Source organism: Talpa europaea, assembly GCF_964194135.1.
Source record: "Talpa europaea genome assembly, chromosome: 8".
Lineage (NCBI taxonomy): Eukaryota > Metazoa > Chordata > Mammalia > Eulipotyphla > Talpidae > Talpa > Talpa europaea.
The window spans coordinates 17,046,735-17,066,982 of NC_140075.1; positions in this window are offsets into that span (position 1 = coordinate 17,046,735).

Below are 20,248 nucleotides of genomic sequence, written 5' to 3' on the forward strand. Positions count from 1 at the left end.
TGAAACAACTTGAAATCAATTAGGAAACAAAGATTTTGAACTACAAGAGGAGGGCCAGGTGTCTGTGGGTGGAGGGGTAGTAGAAGTTCAACGAGGATATGTGGCTAGAGAGGTGGATAAGGTTTGGGGTCAGCGGTGCTTAGTCTGCACCAGAGGTGGACAGGCAAGACAGGGGTCAGGGGATGGGACCCTGGAGGAATGGTATCAGGTGAGCACCCTCTGCATATGTTGTTCCAGAGGAACAGGAGAACCCAGCAGGCCTGCTGGTTCAGACAGAAAATGCCCAGGATGCTGTAGGTGTTCCTGGGCACTCTGAGCTCACTAATCCCCTGCAGAGTCAGCTTGAACCTCCCCAGATTCCAGCAGGATGTCCCCAGGCTGCTGATCCCTGCTAGGGAAACCAGGCCAGGACCTGCAACCAGTGGGACAAAAAGCTGGGCACAAGCACACACCACCTGTTTGCAGGGAGCCAGGCTCTTGCCAGGCCCCAGCAGGGCATCCTGGCAGTGTTGTGTTTAGACCAGCCCCACTGTGGGAGACAGGTATAGGCCAGGATGCTTCAGGAGCTGCCCAGTGTGGGCAGTTCACACCCGCCCCTTCTGGGGAAGCTAAGACTGGCGCAGGATTCCGAAGACTTCTTTGATGATTCTGAGATAAGAGGAGTGCTGCAGGAAGAACCAGACAATGACTAGGACGCTGCACCCAATGGGGACAGTGCTGAGCTCACACCACCCCCGCTGGAACAGCCAGGCCCTGGCCAGGAGAATGCAGCCTAAGCAAGAGCGTCCTGAGCTCAAACCACACCTGTGGGAGGAAGCCACCTCTGGCCAACATCCTGCAGGTTCAAGTGGGGTGCGAAGGCAACAGCAGCCCTGCCTGGGGAACCAGCCCCTGCAGGGATCCTGTAGCACAAGCAGAGACACCCCTGGTGTCTGTTTCTCTCCCATCAGCAAATTCTCTGGGCTCGTGGCCTGTCCCATGGGCTGCAGGGGAGCCCAGCTGTACTCCTTGAGAAGGCACTTGATATGCAAGAGGACAGGCCATCAGCCACATGCCAGATTGCCATTTGCCTTTTCAAACAGACCAAATGCTAGAGCCCTGAGCAGAGACCAGCCTAAAATAGGGGGCCCTTGGGATTCTGTTCCCCAAATTTGTCAGCTACAGATGCCATGTCATACTGCTCGTGGTCCAAATCTTGCCCGTGTGGTCTCCTCCAAGGGGCACCTGACCCTACCCATCCAGACGGGCCCATGCACCAGCCTGGACCGCTCACCCTTGGACAGCAACTCCAAGGGTTTTTTGTACTCCAGCCAGTTCCCTTGGACATGTGCCCCAATCTCAAAGTTGTGGGTGCACTTCAACCTGGAAGTGACAGATCCCACACTGGGCTGTGGGAGGACAGTCGGGGAAATGCACTTGTTGGGCCTCTTCACCTTCCTGAACAGAGAGCACCTTCTGGGAGCAAACAGACACACCTGCTGGGTGGCAACCAGCTGGGGCAAGAGGGAGCAGCCATGACTCTCTGGGTCCAACCACAAGCCAGGCTGGTTGTGGTGGAGACATGACCCATCCTGGGTGCGCCAGACCCTCCTTCCTTGAGCACGCACACACTCACCCTCACAGCTTGCACACCCACACTCACAGGGGGAAAGGGAGGGGTGGGGGGCATCAGAGCCATGGCTGGGCCTGACCTGTCCCCAGGGCCCCCCTAGTTACCTCAGGGGCAGTGCTGGTGCTGGCCTGAGACATGCGAACAGGGTCCTCATGCCTTGCAGCAGAGGGAGCCAAGAGTTTCGGGGACCTTTTTTGGGTCCACTGTGGGGAGACCTGGGCAAACAGTAAGAAAACGTTTGTCCAGGTCCAGGTCCACCAGGCAAGTGAGCTGGGTCCGGTTTGGTTCAGAACCAACTGCCTGAGGACCAGGGTTCCAAGGTGATGTGTGCCCTGTCATCTCTCGGAGGTGATGTCACTTCCTGGGTCCCCTTCCCTGGACTTCCTGCTCACACAGATGCCCTCCTCCCCCCCATGGCTGCCTGGGCCACTTCCTTTTCGCCCTCCATGCCAGGCTCATCTCACAACACTGAGAGCAGCACAGCCTCCCAGAGACCTTGGATGGTGCCATGAAGCCAGGGCCAAGCTGGAGACCCAGGTCTCTGGCTGCTAACCTGACTCGTCCTCCCTGCCAGGGAGCAGGCCCTGCAGCACCAGCAACTTCAGGCTCCCGTCTCCAATGGGCCCAGAAGAGCTCCAGAGTGTGGAGCCTCTCCCTGGGGTGGTCCTGGGGAGTGGGCCACTCCTCTCTGCTGCCCTTGGAAGGGAGGCTGGTGTCAGGCTCACAGCACTTGGAGGGTCCCACCCGGGGGAGGGCACCTGCACATTGCTCACCCAGGCCTGGCCAGCCCTGCTGGGGGCTGAGACATCTCCCACCCGGTGTGCCTGTTCTCCCTCGAGGAGGAATCCACCCAAACTCAGCCCTGCTCCTCTCTGGCTGTGCCCTACAGGGCCTTGTCGGCATAGTCAAGTGCCAAGGCCACAAACAGTGTACACGTGCTGGCCACAAACATCTCAGGGACCCCCAAGCCCTGCCTGCTCACACACCTGCCCAACTGCCTGGAGGCTGTATGTACTTGGGGCTGGGTTCTGATTGGGACGAGGCCACCCAAGGCATGGGGTGTCCACTCCAACAGTGACTGATGCCAGCGAGGCCTCTTCTGTCCCCTTCCCTGTCCTCACTGGCTGACTCTCCCTTTCTCTTTCTGTATGTCCCTCTGATGTTCCCTCTCCCCCTCTTGGTCTGTCCTCATCTCACTCTCTGTGTGTGTCCCTGTCCTTCTCTGCTTCTCTGTCCCTGCCCCATTCCTTTGTGTCTGTCTCAGTTTCCCTCTGATCCCCAGTGTGCAGAGGACCAGAGGGAGGGAGGGAGAAGGTAGGGGACTGAGGTGATTGTGCACGGGTGCCTTGGAGAAGGAAACTCTATGGGGACTACACCTGAGGGGGTGGGGGAAAACAAACAGCGTTTACAAGTGAAAAGTGAAGTTAAAAAATAAAAAAAAGAAGAATATATAATTAAAAATACAATCACGCCTGCAGGATCCTCCCCCTGTCTTGGCTTCTCCAGCAGTGGGGGTGTGAACTGTCCACACTGGGCAGCTCCTGAAGCATCCTGGCCTATACCTGTCTCCCGCAGTGGGGCTGTTTTGATCCTGTCTCCTGGGGGCAGCATAAAGTTGGGTTTTGTTTTTGGTACAACCAGTCACTCTGTGTCTTATTCTTTGGTAAGTTCAATTAATTTCCATAAAGGGTGATGACATGATGACTTACTACAGTGCTTTTGTCTTCAGTCAAATCCAACCAAGAAATGTGTGGTATCTGGAGCGGGTGGTGCGGGCTCCAGGGTCACCGCCTCCTTGGTCCCCTGGTCAGTTTGGAGGATGGTGTCAGTCCAGAGGCCCAGACATTAGCCAGGTGGCTGGGGTTCTGACCTGGGCATTGCCATAACCCCTCAGTCTCCATGTCCTTGTTTCTGAGAGGGTGTGGGGGAGGGGTGTCAGGACAGTATCACTTCCCAGTTCACAGAGTGCTGGGGAGGGATCTCCAAGGTCACACAGCGAAAGTAACTGCTGAGGTCAAGTAGCCGGCCTTTCATCAGCTCCCTGAGCCACTTCTGTTCCTGTGCCCACATCTGGCTTTCAAGACCCAGCTCCCATGTCCCCTTCCTGCTGAGGAAGCAACCTCCCTGGCTCTGCCCTTGGCCCCCTCTGAGGCAGCTACTGCAGCCCTTCTCTCCTCACACACCCCAGGCTGCAGGGCCTCCAGGGTGGGGTCATGTGGTTCTCTGTGACCTTAACGCCCTGTGGAGTATGTTCCTGGGCACCAGCATGCATTGGGTTAGGGTACCCCAAATGTCCACTGCAGGTCTGTGTCAGCGGAGTTGCCTGGGATGTGTTTAGAGAGAAGTTCCCTGGCCCATCCCCAGAGGCAGAGAGTGGGCTCTGGCTGCCCAGGGCTGGGGAGACGAAAAAGGGGGTGGTGCCCCATGGGCCCAGACCCAGGAAACAAGGTTGTTGTGGTGATGGAGATGTTCTCAAGGTAGAGTATGGGATGATTGTCCTGCTCTGCACTTACCAAAAGGACATGACAGGTGAGCCTTCAACAAATGACTCAATGGCCAAAAGTTATATCTCAATAAATTTGCTTTTAAAACATTAAAAAATGGGTCTACAAGTTGTCCTGTGTCTGTTCTCCACTGTATCTTCATCGAGGGCTTATGGGAAAACTGCTGTAGCCCATGAGAAGCTGAGCACAGACAATTTGACTGCACAGATGTTCTCAAGGCGCCTCCTCTGCATGGTCCTGAGTCACGCGATGAGATGCTGATGTCACGCTGCTCCTGTGATGGGAGAGACTTTTAGGGGCCTTGGGTGGGAGGAAGCTTATTTTTTATGTGGACAGAATAGAAATAATGAGTGTCCAGAAGGTCTACTGTGTTGGTTTTCAATTTTCCTCCAATTCTGGGATACACAGGAGGGGAGATAGTGCCCCCCGGGAGTGTGTCTGACTCTCTGGCTCTTTCTTGTGAGGAGAATGAAGCAGAAGGGACGTGCCACGTCACAGAGTCAGGCTCACAGGGGCTGAGACTTCCCACCCAGGCTCCCCCCCGGTCCCTCTCTGGGGTGACTCCCTGCACACGGTGGACACTCAGCTTAGTGGACACCCACGGGACAAGGACCTGATGGTTTTCTACAGGAGCCACATGCATGAGCTCTGAGGCAGGTCCTTCCACGCTGATCACGGCCGTTCAGATCTGCCAACATCTCGTCCCCATCCCAGCCTCATGGGACCCAGAGCTGGAGCCTCTGAGTGAGGCCCCTCCTGCCGCCTACCCCTCAGAGACTGTGGAGATGCCGGATCTTTGTTTTAGAAGCAAAGTAGGAAGAGATTTGGTATAAACCAGTAATATATTCAGGCAATAAAGTGATCAGTGGCTGATTACTCACAAGAAACAGTGGAGGCCAGAGTAGCTCACGTGACAGTCAAAGCCCTGATTGCAATGAGCTGTCAGACAAGGCATCCACATCCCCTGAAGTGTCATTCAAAATATGTGATTTTTAAAAATCAGTTCTACCGTTTTTAGATTCCCATTTAATTTTGCTGTTTTGTTTCTTTATACTATCCCCAGAGCGGTGTCTGCAGGGTCACGGCACAGAGGGGCTCTCAGCGGCCTGGAACTGTGAGCAGCAGGGCTGATTCTGACCTGCCTGTAGGGAGTGGGGCCCTGGAGCCCCAGAATCAGGCCCCAGGGCTGACCCTCCACAGCAGCGAAGGCCTTTATCCTCTTGATTCCCTGAATCACCTCCTCTTGATTCCAGGAATCTCCCTGCCACCCCAGCATTGGGGAGTTGGGGAGGATGTTGTGGCTCAGGAAATGGGGGCCTCCTCCTAACCATCTGTCCTCTCCTCCTCTCTCTCCTTCATCAGCCTGAGTGTGCATGTTTGAGTCACACCAGCCCTGCACGGACAGGAAAGGCACAGAACTTAAGTGATTCCCTGGTCAGTTACAGCACCAGGCCCTCTGCAGTCCCACCAGGGGAGACAGAGACTCTCCCAGCCCCAGCTTGAGCCGCGTCACCCACACAGACCTTCCCCTCACAGTGTCTCCGATGCTGCCCCTTCCTGGCCCCACCCTTCCTGGTGCCCCCACCACTCCTTTTGGGCCCCTTCCTCTAGTCCCCATTTTCATCCTCTGCTCCATTTCCAGGAGCCTCCCCACCTTCCTAGCCATGCCCTGGAGGCTCTCCTCAACCTCCCCTGATTCAGATATGGAGAATTTTTAAAAGATGTATATTTATTTATTTATTTTCTGACAGCGTGGGTCATCTTTCTATAGTTATTGTTCCTCTTAGGTGTGGCCCTTCCACCAATGATCCACCACATACCACCACCAGCTCCCGGGGTCTCTCCCCGGCTCTGATCACTCCTGCTACCCACTGATCTAAGACGTGGATGGGTGGTTGGCCCACGGGTCTTGGCGTTATCCTGGAACCTTTTCCTTTTCTTGGGCGAGGACCTGGGCTCCTGGGTAGAATTGAATGTTAATTCCCAGGAGGAGGCGCTTTCACCCCTGGAAGCAGAAGCAGAAACAAAGTACAGAGACTCTGGAGTCCAAGGATCCATCCGAGACCGAAGGAACCTCTATATTTGGGGATCAGCCCATAATCTGGGAATCAGCTATTAGGACCTGGAAACCTGCTTTTGTCCTTTGTCCATAGGACTAAGAAAATTGGAGGACTCTGACCTGACACTGGACTTGGGCGCCCCCTTGTGTGCAGATCCCTGTCCTGCCGCCGGGGGCCCAGGGAGCCTGGGGAGGGCCTGGCTGAGCAGGAGAAAGGGCGGCTCTGGGCTCCTGTGCTCAGCCCTGTGGCCACACGTGGGCGCTGCCGCCTGTTCCGGATTCTGGTGGAGCCGCCAGGACATGGCGGGGGCTGAGGTGGGCAGAGTTGGGGGTCCTGGAGGTCGGCGTCCTGGGGTGAGATGCTCTGTGAGGAGTCTGAGCAGCAGGGCTCAGGGCAGAGGAGACTCCGGAGCCTGCCCTGTGTGTGAGGTTTCCAGCTTTTCTCCCAGAACCCTTCTCTCCACTCCCTGGACGGTGATACCTGGGAAACTGGAAAAGAAAAAAAAAAAAAACTTTTCATCTATAACCTATTAAATATTGAGTGTATTTTTAGAAATAACATTTAAAGAATACTGTTCAAATTACAAAAAAGTTGCAAAGGCAGTACAGGTCTTGTTTATCCCACACCATTTCCCTTTTGTTAACATCCTACATGAGTACAGATTTTTTTTTACCACTAATGCAGTAATGTTGACATAATAACTAAATGCCATACTTTAATTTGTTTTTGCTAATGTCATTTTATGCCCAATAATCCCATCCAGTTTGCCTAGATGACAGTTTCTCAGACTTTCCTTGTTTCCGTGGGAGAGGTGTTGGGGTCACAGATGGGGGTTCTTGGGTCACCTCTAAGAAAAACTTCACCAGAGTCCTCCTTTCAGTGGGGTGAGGGCACAAACACACAGACACACATGCGCACGCGCGGATGAAGAGAAGTCGATGCTTGTGCAGACACAAATTGGCAGGAGGACCTGATCCTGGAGAGGGGGCATGTGTTAGGGGAAGCCTGTTAGTGGAGGCTCATTAGAACTCTGTTGGTGTGTGTGGTGTGGAATTACACATTTTAATAGGTGTGAAGCTGTACTCCAAAAATTTATGCAGTGTTATAAACTAGTGTAACACACACATATGTATATTAATTATTGCTTTTGGGTATTTTGCTTACAGAACTGCTAAAAAACATGATCCGTTATGGAGGTCTTACTATGTGGGCCTCTTAGTTGAATTATAGTCTCTGGTATACTATCAGCTTTCCAATCCTCAGATGTGGAGGAAATTTCTAATTCCGTTTATACCACATCTAAGTCATGGGTAAGAAAATGTTTGCTCCTTAGTTGATCTACGTAGCCAACATCTGCATCAATAATATAGAAAGTCCTTGAATTTCCTCAAATTATGTCCTGGAAAATGTTCCTCAAATTATGTCCCCTGCAGTTATTTCATTGTTTTCCTTTCCTTTCCAGTCTGATTTGGCTAATTTTAATGCCATTTTATAGGGAACAGTGGTAGCGAAAGAAATAGACGAGATAGTAAAACTTTACTCCTTAATTCCTGTAGCCCTAGGGAAATCAAGTGTCCTCTATGGTGGTGAAAAGAGGAGATTATTTCCTGATGCAGGAGCACTCACAATGTAATGGAAATGCAGGGTTGTATTGCCATGGTTTTGATCCCTAGCATATTTTGGAATAGGGCCCAAGTCCTATTTCACAAGCCTAAATAACTAACCTGGACCCGGGTTCCAAGGAGGACCATGGATTTGTGGCTCATGCCTGCACACTTCTCTGCCCCACGGGAGGCATATTGTGGCACCACCCGTGTAGAGACTTTGGGCCCAAGACCTGTTTCCTGTGGTTTCCTGAGGGGAGGTTCCCCAAACTGTGTTTGCATGGAATAGCTGTGAGCCATCTACAAACTTCCATAATGGAGTTTTCCTTCATATATTTAAGTTGTATTCTGTTGTATAGTGATTTGTGGACTAGACAATGTATCAGAAATACACTGAAGCAAGTCGATTAAGAGTTGATAAATGAATGTAATGTAACAGAATTAGCTGATTGATTTATTCTCAAAATGTTTATAATTCAGTTAGTTTATGCTTTAGTTTGAGTGACCATGTTTATCCCTTCATCATATTGCTCTCGACTATTCTCAAATAGTTTCTCATTAAAGTCTTTTCTCCTTGATCTGCTTTGCAGACTTTCCAAACAAAGACTGCCACCTTTTTCCAATGTATTTTTTTAAGCATAGAAGAACTGGGGTGTAGCCCAGAGGTGTAGTGGTTGAGAGGATTCAAAAGAGAGAGTGGGGAGCAGAACAGGCAGATGTACTGAAATACATGGCTCAAGGGAGCAGCAGGCATGACAGGAGAAGGCTGCTGCACCCTATGTGGCTTAGCTCCCTCGTGGGGAATTGAACTCAGGCCACAGCAGTGACAGAGCTGAGACTTACTCCCTAAGCCACCAGCGAGGCCCCTTTCCCAATAATTTCTCACTGCAGTATTGGCCATATAGAATTTAATATAAAATAAATGTGTCTTTACTGATCAAAGAATCATGTCACAGGCAACTTTTAGATTTAAATTAATTGGTAAGCATGTGTAAGGACTAGATACTACATGGTTGATATGAACAGTTTTTCTGGTTTTTAAGTGACTCTGAAAATGAAAAGAGTCTTTTTGGTAAATGTCAAAGTAAAAACTAATATGAAAATATTTAACCTTTCATTCTTATCATAACAAAATGGAAAATAACAAATGGCAGGTTTTCACATTATAGTCCTGAAGGATAATGCTTTCAGATCCCTTTTATCCATTTCTTTTAATAAAGAGCCCTTCATTAACTTTTTATAAGTTTTCATACAGAATCAGATTGCAATGAAATAACAGTCTAAAGAAAAACACTATGTTTGAAATAGATGTAGGTCATTCTGTGCCCATAAATTTTTAAGTAGTTGATGGAAAATTGGTCTAAGTAAGAGATTTTCATTTATTTTCAAGTTAGGCTATAGTTTTGGATCTGTGGGCAAACCATTTACTCTCCTTGGTATTATATTTATTCTAACTAATTCTGTGAGTCATAGTCTCTTCTGGTACCATCGATATTATTGCAAATAGCAAGATTTAATCCAGAGGGGTTTTTTAGTAGCTGAGTAGTATTTGTGTGTTGTGTGCCATATCTTCATAACCAACTCATCTGTTGTTGGACCCTTAGGTTGCTTCCATCACTTTGGTATTGAAAATACCATTACAGTGAACATAGGAGTGCACATATCCCTTCATATTAGTGTTTTTGTATACTTCAGAGAGATATCTAAGAATGGGATTGCTGGATCATAAGGTAGAACTATTGTTAGTATTTTCAGAAATATCTATCCTAATTTTCTAGGAAAGGAAACAGTCTACATTTCCACCAATAGTGGAGTAAAGACATGGATAGAAGTTCTCAAATCAGAAAATACACAGAAAAACAAAAATGACTGAGTTCCTTAATCAGCCTTAGAGATGACTTTTGTCAAGCGGATTACATTGGCAAAGGAAACAAAAGCAAATATAAACAAATGGGACAATATTAAACTAAAAAGTTTCTTTAGAGTGAAAGAAACCACCATTAAAAAAGCTAATGATTTGGAGAAAATACTTACATATATCAGACAAGGGCTTAATATAGAAATTTTATAAAGAACTCATTAAACTTGTCAACAAAAGAACAAATATTCCCATTAAAAAGTGGACAGAGATGTTGAAGAGCGACTTGTCCACAGGACAGAGATGGCAGCAGGCCCGTGAACTCGTGTTCCTCCTCTCCTATTAAGAAAGCAAATCAGAAGCAAAATGAGTGATCATCTCCTATCTGTTAAGAGGGTTATTATCAAAATAAAAAAGAAACAAGTGATGGTAAAGTTGTGGAGAGACAAAATCTTTGTAGATTGTTGTTACAGATTTAAATTGATGCAATCATGGAAATAGTGTGGCAATACTTCAAGAAATTTAAGAAAATATATATCACATGACCCAGCTAGCTGACTTCTCTTTAGTTGTCAAGCTTTACCACAAAAATATACAAATTTAAATTCAAAGAGATATATGGAACACCATGTTCATCATAACATTATCACAACACTCAAGACAGAGAAACAAACTTAGAGCCCACTGGTAGATGACAAAATAAAAGAAATTGTGATATATATATATATATATATATATACACACACACACACACACACACACACACACACAGTGGGAGACTACTCAGCTATAAGAAGATGAAATCCTGCCCTTTGCAACAAAATGGATTGACCTAGAGTATATATATTTTGCTATCTAAAATAAGTCAGAGGGATACTAAAAGCACCATACGATTTTGTTACAGGGCAGGGAAAAGGCAGCCCAGACACCACAAACCTACCTGCTCTAAATAGGTTCTGCCATCCGCTGCATCAACACAAAACATATGAGAAACACAAAACATATGAAGTTCCTGGGAAGGAACTTCAATACAATTAGGAAACAATACAGGAAAGGCAAAGACTACAGTTTCTTTTTTAATATTTTATTTTATATAATTCTTACATCATTTTTCATCTTTGCACAATGTATGCATTTTCATTTTGGTTATATTCCCAATACAATTGCACCCCCCTTATTTTGACTCTAGTCCTTCCTCTCCCTGGACCACCCTCCCCACCCCCACCCCCACTCCCACTCCCCATCTCCCCCACCCCCCACCTACCGCGGAAGTGTGTCTCTATAGTTTCTAAATAAAGTACCCAAAGTTACCAGTACCCTCGTGGGTAAAAGTCCATCCAAAAGGGATTGGCCCAGAATAAGGCCCCAAAGCCTGCCACAGGTCTAATGCATCTTCCATTGGGGACCCATAGAAAAGGATCAGAAACCACCAGACAATTCTGGAAGGAAAAGAGTAAATTATCAAAAGCAAGACAAAAACTGCCATTGCCACCTCCCCACGGTTCTGTCACGCACATCTGCGTCACCCAGTCCACGACCAAAAGGCAGGCATGGTTTCTTCAAGCATCTCTCTGCTCCACGTGCCTCCTCCGGGTCTCCTTCTGGCTCCATCCTGCTTCCTTCCTTCTTCAGTTTACTCTGCAGCTTCTTCTCTCCCTGCTCAGCTCCACCCTCCCTTGGGTGGGGTGGAAACCTGGAACCACCCCCTTTCCTGGGGACCACCCTGTTACAATTTCACACCTATATAGATGATAAAGAAACAAAACAAATGAACAAACAAAACAAATTAAAAACAACATCTTTGTCCGTAAGAACCAAATATCTGCTGCCAGTTGGAAACAGTAAAAGGGGCTGAGGAATTTGGGTAAAGGAGTTCTTGGATGGTGAAGAATAGAAACTTTTTATTCAAATGTTAATTTTTAATGTACACCAAAACCTATCACTATATAATGGTACAAACCAGTGGAACTTCAGTAAAAATTAAAAGAAAATGAAGTGAAACACAAAGATGTTTATTAGAGCTCATGAAATTGGTGATAATTCTGAAACTCCTTTTTGATATTTATGTAAAAAAGTAAAAGCTATTCTGAGATATTTTGACTTGCTCTCTTCTACGCAATCCTCACACTTTTCCTTTTTTAAATGTTTTCTCTCTCAGCAGTTAATTTTTAAAAACAATGGAATCAACTGATGGCATATGAAGGGGCATTTAAATATCTTAATTTCAGAAGACATTTATTCTGATTGCTGTGTGTTCTTTTTTTTTTTTAAAGAGGCATGTATTTTTATTTTTATTTATTTATTTGTTTTTTGTTCATTTGTTTGTTTATACATGCACTGGGTACAGTCAGAAGCGCAGGAGGGTGAGAGAATTCACCAGAGCCAGAGCGGGGAGCAGAGCAGGCAGAAGGACCGAAGTACACTGCTGAGGGGAGCAGTGGGCGGCAGGAGAGGTCATGTGGGACCCTACTCCGGTGGCCAGGGAGTAGCCAGAGATAGAACCGGCACCGCAGATGCCGCGGGCAGCTTCGCAACCCAGCGCTCAACCGCTGTGCCACCAGGGAGGCCCTGTTCTGTGTTCTTTACAGTTTTTGCTCTAATACATGGGAGTCAGAATCTACAAGATGGATGAGGGTTGCTCAAAGACTGACATTTTGATGCAAATTTCCTAAATTCCAGCCACTTCAAAATTCATGGAGCAAACCCTAAGATGTAGAATTGTGGAGAAAAGGGAAATTATTTCATTAGAACAAGGAAATGACACCCTCAGGCTAAATTCAACCTTGTAAATACAATGAAAAACCAGCCACATTCATTTGTTAATTGCATTTGGCTATCTCCTTGCTGTAGTGCAGATTTTAGTAGTTGCAAAGGTAACTACAATAGGGCCTCCCCGGTGGCTCAGCGGTTGAGCGCTGGGTTGTGAAGCTGCATTGAGTGCTGGGTTGTGAAGATGCCCGCGGCCTCTGCGGCGCAGGTTCGATCCCTGGCTGCTCCCTGGCAACCCGAGGAGTGTCCCACATGGCGCGCAGACCTCTCCTGCCGCCCGCTGCTCCCCTCAGCAGTGTACTTTGTTTCTTCTGCCTGTTCTGCTCCCCACTCTGGCTCTGCTGCTCCCCACTCTGGCTCTGGTGAATTCTCTCACCCTCCCGCGCTTCTGAGTGTACCCAGTGCATTTTTAAACAAACAAATAAATAAATAAAAACATGCCTTCATAAAAAAATAAAAAACAAACAAAAAATAAACTACAATATATGGTGAATAAAGTTTGAAATATTTATTCCTTGACTAGAGACAAATCTGTCAATCCTTGTTCTCCAGTCATGATTTGTAAACATTCAAGCGCAGCTTCTCTGGCATAGGGAGGGTGAATAAAGAGATCTGAGCCTGTGTCCTTCCCTTATCAGGTCTCTGAATCTACAGAAAATAAGGGAACTTTTTAGAGTTTGAAAATCAATGAATTTATCTTTAATTGTCCAACCAATATTAGCTTGCTAATGCTGTTGATAACATTTATATCAGAAATAATAATAATTCAGGGGTCAGTGATATAAGCGATGATTGGATAGTTCGTTAAGTTGAACAAACATTATTAAGCACTCTTTGTTGTGGAACCATAGCTGAGGGATTTGTGAGGTATGGGGGTGTAAGAGTGCAGTAGAGATGGAGTAGAGAACAGAAAAGGAGGATTTATTGAAATAGTCTGCAAGGGAACAGGGGACAAGAGGGAGCTATACAGCTGTGGGTGAAGGATTTGAGACTTTTGCACTAGGGTTACATAGGGTTTCTTACTTGGGGAGCCAGTTTGCACGGGTTATCAGCTGGGATGTCTGCTCTTGGGTGCAGACCTTTGACACAGACACATGTGCCTTGCCTCTGCATTCCTGGAGTTGGGCTGGTTTATCTGCCATGTTGGTCAGACTAGTGGCCCAGTTCCCATGGCAGCCTAATTGATGCCCTTCTCTGTTCAAGTCTCTCAAACATGACTATGGGGTAAGAGTGAGAGCTTAGTTTTTAAAACTATGAAATGATACCCTGACACCCGTGTTGGGCCAGATGTATACTGCAGGATTGACAACATGATCCTTTCTCTGGAAATCACAGTATTTTCTTTCCTTTTTCCAGAATTTATATTATTTTTGCTTATTTGATGGGCACATGTGTTAATATTTGGTATTTAAACATGGTTTTGACAGGGAATGAGCAATAAAAAAATAAAGCAACCCAATTCAACCCCATTTTGCTCTTTTGATTGTACCATAACTTACAACCTAATTGTCAGAAATTCTCCCTTAAGAAAATGTAGAATTGCTTCTGTGTTTAGTCTTTGGGAAATTGGGGTTCCCTTTTTGGTAATTTACTTGATATTTATTGATGTAAGAGTGTTAAGTCATAAAGTGCATGCTTTGAATTGTTTCTGTCAGTAGACACTTCTGAATTTAACAGATGCAGACAGGTGAAGACCAGGAAGAGGGAATGTAAATTGCATATAGGAAAGTATCCACTGTGGCAGGAAAACAGAAACCAAATGGTATCTGGTGGGTTAGCGTTAAATAAGGTTAAAATTAAACCTGACCCATTGCCCAGCAGGAAGGTTTGGGAGGCTTGAACACAGAGTGAATTGATAAGGCTGCTCTGGGTCCCAAACAGTCAGATGGATCCCTTTGACCAGGAATGTGGAAGAAAGGCCAGGACACATTCTGGGTCAAAGATCAACCCCCCAGGATCAGACACCCCTGCACTAACCAGCCCAAAACTCACTCCCCAAAGCAAAACTGAAAAAAACATTTATAAAAGGGAGCCCCAAATCTGTCTTCACTTGCAGATCTTTCCTGTCTCCCAAGCTGCTTCTCTTAGCAGTGTATTTGAACAAATGTGCCTTTTCTGTTCTCCAGTCTGCCTCTGGTGAAATTTTTCACCCCTGCACCTCTGGCCTGTCAAGGTATTGTTAAGAATTTGAAAACCAAGCCCCCACTCCTTGGCCAGCAAGCAAGTTTGGTAGGCTGGAATGATAAAGGGAGTATGGATGTAACTGCCATGGAAACATGGACCTTAAGCTGGTGAGGCCCAGAACTGATGATCCTGTATGCTGATTCAGATCATCAGTCAGGACACACCCAAGACTAGTCACCCTAACCAGTCAATGGTGTCTAGAGTATAAAGAGACACTTGGGACCCAAACTCTGAGCAGTACACCCTTCCGCTTTCACCCTCTGCTTCTTTTAGCAGTATATTTCAATAAATTCACCTGGCCTTTCCCATCTGTCTCTGGTGAATTTTTTCACCCCTGCAAAAGGGTCTCCACCTTGATTCTTCCCCACAACATTATATATCAATAAATCTTTGTTAGATATTAGAGTGGTGTGATTTCTTATAAAAGAAGATGGACTCTAACTTCTTCAACTACAGCAATTTTCTATCTACCCAAACATCTACTCTTTGTTCTCTGAATTCAGCAAATAAAAATAAAACTGAAAAAAAAAGCATGGGCTTCCCCTGGTGGCCCAGCGGTTGAGTGCAAGGCTGCAAAGCTGCCCGCAGCCTCTGCAGCGCAGGTTTGATCCCTGACCACCAGGTAGGGTCTCACATGGTGCCACAGAACTCTCCTGTTGTGCCCGCTGCTCCCCTCAGCAGTGTATCTCGTCATTCTGCCTATTCTGTTCTCTGCTCTGGCTCTGGTGAATTCTCTCACCCTCCCACACTTCTGACTGTACCCAGGGCTTGTATAAATAAATATATAAATAATTTTTAAAAAAAGCAAATAGCAATTAGATCTACCAAGTTGCTCAGGATAGAAAGTTTTGCAGCATCTTTAATTTCTGTCTTTCCCTCACTTTCTATATCCATCCAAATCAGCCCTATTAGCTAACATCCTAAGCAAAGTACCATTTGACCCACACCTCTCTCTTTGTCTACTGCAAGTTTCTCGGTTGTTTTCCCTGTTGCATTCTTGTTCTCCTACAATCTAGTTTCCCCAATGCAAAGAGATTTTTCTCAAACACAAATTATTCAATTCACTCCACTCACCATCATCTCTCTCCATTTTCACAATTAGCATGAAGTTCAGGCCATCACCATGAATAAGGAAGTTCTGCGTGACTAGTTTCTGCAAATATCTTTGACCTTGTCTCACAATTCCTTTTCCTTTGTCCACATGAAACACTGACCTCCTTTTTCTTACTGCAGGGTGATTCAGTCATTTCTGCCTGTCCGTGCTCCCCTCTGCAATTGTGCTTTCTCCCAAACTTTGCTTTATGCATCCTGGTCTGTAAATAGAGTTCATATTGTCATTTATTGAAGTCTTATAATTTCCATTAAAAAATAATGTTTTCATAGCTTTACAGATGCATACATTTTATTAAAAATATCCTGAAGGGTTTCATATTTTGATGTTATCCTATATGTTATTGAAAATTCAATTGGTTTGTTTTGATCCTTTGTACAGATCCTATCACCATTTGTTATTTCTCTGTTGGATATTTTAAAACTTATTTATATTGCTTTTATTCCCTGCCACTGAAAAGTCAGTTTTATCACAACAGTCTCTCTATATCTTGATCAGTAGAACACTATCAATTCTACAAAAGTACAGTGTAGTTTCTCAATAATTAGTCATTGTTTCTTTTGAGTGAATGTCATATATAGGTAACCTTGGAAAAAGTAATTAACCTCTCTAAATCTCCTTCCTCAGATATTAATATATTTGTAGGTGCACATATAGATATATGTAATTATATAGAATTAAAACAATGATACTTATAGTTCCTGATATTTATCACTATTAAATCACTTTATTTTGGCTAAAGTGTTAAAAGCAACCTAAAAAACAAAGTATTCTGAATTTCCTAACATTGTTGTTTAGTTTTTAAGCACATTGGTATTGTTATGACCTGTTGGATTTGTTAGTATATTCCTTCTCAAAGGAACTATTGTGTATATAGTATTATTATTTAATGTTATTTTTCTACTAAACTAAACTCCATGACAAAATTATAGCCCCAAAAAAGAAAGACAGGCTGAAAAAGAATCCTGAAATTAGCTCTTGAAAATTTTAGAATTGAAACCTTACTAGTTCACTCCAACAGTAGTAACTGTGACTCCTTTTTTCTTTATTTTTTTAAAGATTTATTTTATTTATACAAGCACCGTGGTGCAGGGCAGATGCGCGGGAGGGTGAGGGGATTCCCCACAGACAGAGCCGGCAACAGAACAGGCAGACTGACTGAAATCCACTGCTGAGGGGAGCAGCGGGCGCGGCAGGAGGGGTCTGCGCGCCACGTGGGCCCCTCGCGGGCGCGGCAGAGGCTGTGGACAGCTCCCCAGCGTGCTCCCAAGCGCCTGCGCCCTGTTTGCTGTTCTCTCCACAGTGTGAGCGCGACAGTAAAGCATCTGCACAAGGCAGGGCCAGGGTGGGGACGCCTGGAAAAGCCAAAACCCAGGACGGGATTGCTCAGGTCAGATGAAAGGGCCTCTCGGGCATTCCAAGGGTTGCCGTTAAGCGGCAGCTTTTTCGTTAAGGCTGAGAAACCGCTGGCGGTTCCCTCTGCCAATGGCTGTGGCCTCTGGCTCTGAGGCCACAAAGAGCCATTGTGACGGCACCGGCACCGCCTCCATCAGGGCCGCCCGGATTGCGCCTGTGTCCTCAGGAGCCGGGAAGCTTTGGACAGTGACCTGTGCACTCCAGATGCTGACACTGAGAGACAGATTGTGTTTTGCGGTATTTGGTTTTCTTTTGCTTTATTTATTGGTTTATTTATTTAATTATTTGTTTAGGCTATTTATTTTAGTTATTTTATTTTTCTTTCTTTGTTTTTTCCTTATTTTCCTTGTTGTTTTTTTTAAGTTGCCTATAGTTTTTCTACTTTTTCTTTTTCCTTTTATTTCCTTGTTTTTTTTATTTTCCTTTATTGTTTTGTTACTGACTTTTTTTTCTTTATTCTTTTATGTCAGTTTTTAGTTTTTTGATTTTATTTTTTGAGTGATCCCCCCCATTTTCCCTTTTGTTCTTGCTTCGTTGTTTGTTCTTTCTTCCCCTTTGTCATTTCTCTGGGTTTTTATTTTGGTTTGTTTGTTTGTTTCAGGTTTTAGTTTCTAATTGTTGTTTGTTCTGTTGTTTGTTCTATTGGCCTTTGTTGTTCTGTTTTATTCTTAAATTTAGTGGTTAGTTTTAAATCAGTTTGTTTTTAATCACATTTTTACATTTACATCTCATTTGTCATTTTTTGTGTGGTTTCATTCATTTGTAGTGTAGTTAGTATTGCTAGTAAGCTGAGTGTGGTTAGTATTGTTGGTGGAGTTAAGTTGGCATTGTTAGTATTTAGTGAGTTTAGTGAATACTTTCTGATTACTATTAATCTATTAATACTAGTTTAATAGTACGTATGAGAGTCAGCTGTCAGTGGAGTTAGCACAAGGGCTGGGAACACAGTCAGGGCTGGTGAGGTAGTCAGCGTAGTCAAGTGCATAGGCACTATGTTCCAGGGACGTCAAGGGAAAAGCTACCTGGCACTGCAGGAGCTGGGACGGGGCTTCCATGACAAGGTGACGCTGGTGGTGCATGTGCTCACGGGCACAAAGGTGCTCATCAGGGAAGTCAGCAAGTCCGAGCTGCCCGACCTCCGCCTCCTGTCCCACGAGATGGGGTGTATGAAGGCCCTTCACCACACTAACATCGTGGAGCTCTTCCAGGTGGTGGACACTGGGCCGGAGTTGTAACTCGTCATGGAGTATGTGCAGGGGGAAGACCTGCAGGACTTCCTGAGCTGGCGTGGACACCTGGAGGAGAGCGAGGCCCGCCCACTCTTTAAGCAGATCCTTGCGGCCCTCAGCTACTGCCATGCCAAAGGCATCGCGCACCTGGATGTGAGGCCCGAGAATATTCTGCTGACCTGAGAGGGAAAAGTCAAGCTGGTGGGCTTTGGGCTCAGCGTCCAGGCCTTCAACCGGGTGCTGAGCAAGTGCTGCTGTCGCCCAGAATACAGGGCCCCCGAGGACTATCTTGGCCAGCAGTACAATGGCCCCAAGGTGGACGTGTGGAGCCTGGGCATCGTGTTCTATGAAATGGTGACTGGCACACTGCCCTTCAGGGGCTCAAACCTCGGGCAATCAGGTGCGCGTACTGGGAAGGTGGGTCCATCTGCCTGACTACCTCACTGAGCAGTTCCAGGACCTACTGGCCAAAATGCTGGTACCAGACCCCTGGAGGCGCAGCACCCTGGAGAGAATCAAGCAGCATGCCTGGGTAGCAGAAACGAGCGAGGGACTCCTGCCCTTCAGCGAGCCGTCGCTCAGCCCCCAGGACCCGGTCATAATCAAAGCTATGGAGCGCCTGGGCTACGAGAGGCAGGAAATTCGGGAGGCCATTGACGCTAACAAATATGACAAGGTCATGGCCACCTACCTGATCCTCCACTCCAGGAAGCAGGCGGGGGAGGAGGGCTATGAGGAGGAGGGTGAGGACCCGCCCAGGTGTGTCACATCCCAGGTGCCAAAGCATGTCACCTTCCGGGAACCCAGTGACCCTGATTCCAAGGACTGACTCCCGCAGCCTGAGGTTTCGGGGAATACCCCAAGGCCGGGTATCCTGCGAAAGCAGGAATTCCAAAAGAGGGGAACGGATGCCACCCCGGGCAAAAGGGTCAACTTTGCAGGTGTCTCTGAGCTGGAGGACGCCCAGAAGCACACCACCGCCGCAGGGCCAGACTACCTGTTAGAGGACGCCCCTAAAGTCAGACCCTCTGTGCTTGGCCCAGTGCTGAGGACGCCTGGGGGGACACCAGCACCTCTGTGGCCAGACCCCTGCAGGAGGACACCAGGGAGCACAGCAGCACCTTGATGTCAGTCCTCCAGCTGGAGGACGCTGGGGAGCACAGCAGCACCACTGAGACAGGCCCCCAGCTGGAGAGGGACCAGGAAAGCAGGGCCAACACAATCTGTCCAGCTCCCTAGCCCTCCAGAACCACCCTAAGACCTCTCCCAAGACGTGGCTGGCCTTCCAGTGCAGTGGCCCCTTCAGCAATCATCAGGGCCAGAGATAGGGTATTAGATATTATCCTAGAATTTTGTTGCTGCTGTTCAGCATTCGAATTGCAGAGCAACAAAGACTAAAAATTCCACCACACCAGACAAAGGCCTCCACACCCCCCAAAGCACAACCACTCAGTGGCCATGGTGAACAGGAGTACACCAGGGAATGTTGAGGCTCTGGAGAGGCTCAGGGACTGGGTCCAGTCACAGGAGCCAGGAGGAGCATGAGACCCATGGGACTGCAGCACAGAAATCTGGGCAAAACCGATGTCCCTGGAGCACAGATGTCCCTAGAGCAGAGCAGGTGAAGGGCCAGGAGGGCCACGAAATTGGTGAAACACCTGGAGGGGAGCAGAGCGGGTGAGTGGTGGGGTGTGGAGGGGCTGGTGAGAGCTGAGCAGGTACAGGGCCCCAGGAGGGTTATGAGGCTGTGTGGGTGGCCCCAGGGTCAGAGGCCCCAGGGCCAGAGGCAGGATACCCTGGACCTCTCTCCCCCATCATAGGCTCAGTTCCCTGAGAACCATACTGCCCCCTTGCTGGGAGCGACCTGCTGCTCTATCCTGGGCACAGGGATGGCATAGAGG